This window comes from Atta cephalotes (genome assembly GCF_000143395.1).
Source record: "Atta cephalotes unplaced genomic scaffold scaffold00026, whole genome shotgun sequence".
Lineage (NCBI taxonomy): Eukaryota > Metazoa > Arthropoda > Insecta > Hymenoptera > Formicidae > Atta > Atta cephalotes.
Window position 1 is genome coordinate 579,456 of NW_012130090.1, and position 4,736 is coordinate 584,191.

General features: G+C 31.1%; 1 pseudogene; it reads left to right on the forward strand.

The window, feature by feature from the left end:
• Window positions 1-4,736, forward strand: part of LOC105620433 — a 44,241-nt pseudogene that overhangs the window by 3,856 nt on the left and 35,649 nt on the right.

Below are 4,736 nucleotides of genomic sequence, written 5' to 3' on the forward strand. Positions count from 1 at the left end.
AAACGGAGGTGAGGATAAGAACGAAACAAGGATACAACAATTCAGAACAATGAAAGGAGTAAGACAGAGCTGTGTGATGAATTCATTGTTGTTCAATTTATATATTGTGGAAATAAATAATGAATTAGAGAAAAGAGGAATAGGAGGAGTTAGACTAGTTAGGGATAAGATATGTTCGTTATATGCGAATGATTTAATTTTAGTAATTTATAACAAGGAGGCGTTATAGGATATGATGAGCACATTAAAAAAATTTTTAGAGAGGAGGAAACTGGAGCTGTGCACAGAAAAGACGAAAATAATGGTGTCTGGAGGGAGGGAGAGAAAAAGGAAAGAGAAATGGAAATGGGGGAGTAAGGAATTAGAGGAAATGCAGGAATTCAAATATTTGGATTTTAATTTAGATAGGAAGGGAGATTATAAAAGGCATATTAAAGAAATAAGTAGAAAAGGAAAAATGATAGCAAAAAAGGTATGGGTCTTAGGGGAAAAGCTGCAGAAATGACTTTAATAGAAGATGGATACTATTCAAATATTTGATACAAAGTGTTATGGCATATGGAGTGAAATTATGAGGCTGGGAAGAAAAAAACGAACTAGAAAAGATAACGTTAAACTATGTCACATGGATTTTCAAATTAGATTTCTCACCCTAAGGCATGTAATTATAAGAGAGTTGGTAATGGATAAGCTCAAAGTATGGGGTTTGAAGACAAGAAAATATGAGAAAAAGATTAAATTTGGAAACACAGGTCAAGGAGTGCTGGGAGGAAAAATAAAGCTATGAGTGGAATGATAGATATGATATGGAGAGAGAAAGGGTCATTATAATAGGAATGGGGAATTGGGGAATCTAGGGAAGTAATGGGACATGGGAAAAGGAAAGAGTAGATAGATCAAGATAAATAAAAGATATAAAGAGATAAGGATATGGAGAATAGGGTACCAAATTATCTGAGGGTGGAGAATATGAAATAGAAGAGAAGAGATGAGATAAGAATGTTATTATTTAAATTAAGATGCAGTAATTTAGAAGAGAAGAATAAATACTGGCTAGAAATAGGAGGGAGGATATCTTTTCTATGTTGCAAACGAGGATAGCCTCAAGCATTATGTTAACGAATGCGAGGAGATAAGAGATAGTTTTGAAGAGTTAGGGAAGAATAAGGACAAGATTGTAAGGAATTTATGGGATTTAAGTGAACTTAAGGAAAAACGCTAATAAAACTATGGAAAAATAGAGAAAAAGAAATAATAAAAAGAAAAGAAAAAAAAGGAGAAAAGAAGGAAAAAATATAAATAGAGACTATTATAAAGATAAAGATAATGTAAAGACAAGGAATAAATATTTTGTATGATAACAAGGCTGTGAATATAAGATAAGATTGTAACGTAGTATATTATAGTTAATGATAAGTAATTTATTATCTATTTATAAGTTAAGAAAATGAATTGAAATGAGATCAATAGAAAATAAAAAGGATAGGATGGAGATGGAACGTGTAGTTAAAGAATATAAGGGAAGATAGGGCGGTAAGTAAGGATAAAGAAATGCTAGGTAGAGATAAAGGGAAATAAGAAATGAGATATGGACACTAATAATAGACTGTAATATAAAGACTATATATAAGTAAAAGAGAATGTATAGTAATAGTTTAGGTTTGTAGTTGTAAGATAAAGGCGGGAGAGGAGTGTAAGTGTGAATGAGTTATTATAAGTATTTCTATAAATCAAGCCTCCTTCTTGATTTGTATATGCTGAAGTATAAATAATTTCTATTCTATTCATATAATTTTTAATATGTTTATTATCACGTTGGTTTAGATAAACTTTCAATGCCTGCCAAGAATGAATTCGTGAAAAAGCAATATAAAGTTGTCCATGATTAAAAACTTCTTTACGAAAATCCATCCCTACTTTGTCAAATGTTTGATCTTGTAATTTATTAATATTCATAGCAAAAACTAATTTTATTGGAAATTATTTTCTTTTGAAAGTAAAAGAATATCCCGCAATATAATGTTATATGATTCAAAAAAACAATATCTCCTACTTTATCAAGATTTTACAATTTAATAAATGATCAGCAAGTTCTATAATCATTAATCTGGCCATTGTAAAGACCTTCATTAATATTAAGATTTCTAATTAACATAACCATACAATTTTGTCTTAAACATAATTTATAAGGAGGAAGAAATGACGGAGATAAAGTATTTAATTATTCTGGTAGTAAAATTCGCTTTATCAGAAATAAATAATAATATTCTGAAAATTTTTTCTAATATTCTTTAGAATGTTCTTGTAAAATGTTATAAATAACATTAAAATATTATTTAGCCATAAATTTTATTTAAATATCGTTATATATGTATATAATTAACATTATGAATCCAGTAACCACACGTGATTGGTCGTGACAACATTATTAGCTATTTCGGCCAATAATTAACAGCAATCAAATATAAGCGTTGTTTTGATAATTTTGTTATTATTATTGTATTAAGTAAAAAACAAGAAATGTGTGACAGTAATTTTGGGAAGGCGCAATCAGATAATCTTCCTAAAGTTTCAACGAAAATGATTACTGATCATTTTATAAATAATGAATGCTATAATGTAGCATCGGATGGAGCTAAAATAAAAAGATAAAATAGTTAATGTTAATAATGTTCAAATACGAGATCAGTAATCAGTAATTTACTTAAATTTATTTAATAATAATAATTGTATGTACATTCTTTATTCAAAATGCTCAGAATGTAAACTTTGAAACCTAATCTGCAAAAATTATTAGTACCTTTTGTTCTTTATTGTAGATCAGAACGAGTAAATTATGATGACTCTGCAGTGGGTTATATACAGCTCAAAAGAGATGCAAATATTTGTATAGTTTAAGGAAAATTGTCCCGAAGTAAATAGTAAGGCTAAATAGTAAGGCACCGAATAAATAGTAAGGCTTACATTGTGAAGATTGATGAAGGCGAAAAAGTAATAAAAGTTAAATGTCAAGACTGCGCTGCTTCAGATGTGTAAATTCTTATGTAAAAATGTATAAATTTAAATTTATAATATATATTTTTATCATTATTTTATTCAAATTCTGCTTTACAGATGGTTGTAAGCATGCCATCGCTTTTTTTATGTAGATACATCGCAGAAGTGAAGAGCCAGATCCAACAGCAACTGTATGTTACTAGAAAAAAACCTCGGTTAGCTCAAGTTTCAGATAACGTAAAAAATATAAAAGCAAAAGGTATATAGTGAAAGTGAAGTACTCGACAGATAATAAAAGTACGATCCAGATGATTTTTATAACTCATTGTTAGTAGAATTCCAGACATCAATTTGATTACCAACTGTCCAGACATTGCATCGATCGAAAATCAGACATCCACTATCGCTGCATGAAATGTTGATAACATTTTATATTTCTGATAATTTTACATCCGATGCAGATAATTTTTTAATATTTGCTTCTAGTATCATGGTTTTAGATCTATATGATAAAGTTGTTGTAGACACGAACAATCAAAGTGAATGTAAACTTTGGAATGAGTTAAGATGTGGTAGATCATTTCTCGATTCCACGAAAAGGCACATTGCGGCGTATCCAGTGGTAATCTTGTTAATAAAAAAAGTGATAGATAGTATAAAAATGGATACAAAGTTAATGCGAAGAGAGAGAAATTTAGAAAAAAAAGTAATAAAAGTTTTAAAAGAAAAAAATAAACTAAGCCTTGATTCTTATTAGATATGTAAATATGAAACCGGAATTTACCAATAGATGGCCATAGCTGTCAATGTAGTTGCCGTCAGACGACGCCATTGATGCCATTTCCTTGTTCTGACATCTGACAAAGATTTTCAATTCACAACAATACAAGTTTCATACAACAGTATAGTTTGTAATAGCGTTGAATTTTGTGCCTGGAAACTACGATTTGCAGACAGCATTGATTTTCTGTTACCATTTGAATAAAACTGCTGCAGAATCGCATCAAATGCTTGTCAAAGCTTACGGTGAGCATGCTCTTGATAAATCACAGTGCTTTGAGTGGTTTAAAAAATTCAAAAGTGGCGATTTTGACGTGAGAAACGAAGAACGTGGAAAACCATCGAAAAAGTTTGAAGACAGCGAATTGCAAGCATTGTTGGATGAGGATGACGCTCAAACTCAACAACAACTCGCGGATCAATTGAATGACACGAGAAGTCGTCTCTATACGTTTGAAATCCATGGGAAAGATTCAGAAGATGAGAAAATGGGTTCATGAACTGAATGAAAGACAGCAGGAAAACCGAAAAACTACTTGCAAAATGCTGCTCGCCAGGTACAAAAGAAAGTCATTTCTCCATCGAATTGTGACTGGCGATGAAAAGTGGATATATTTTGAGAATCCTAAACGTAAAAGATCATGGGTAACTCCAGGCGAATCATCGACATCGACTACAAGGCCAAATCGCTATGGACGGAAGACAATGCTCTGTGTTTGGTGGGATCAGAAAGGTGTGATCTATTGTGAGCTGCTAAAACCTGGCGAAACCGTTAATACTGAACACTACCGACAACAAAATGAGAAATTTGAATCAAGCTTTGTATGAAAAACGACCGGAATGTCAAAAAAGGCAACACAAAGTGATTTTGCTTCATGATAATGCACCACAGCAAAACTGGTCAAAAAACGATTGAAGTGTTTGGTTGGAAATACTTTCGCATGCGGCTTACCAGACTT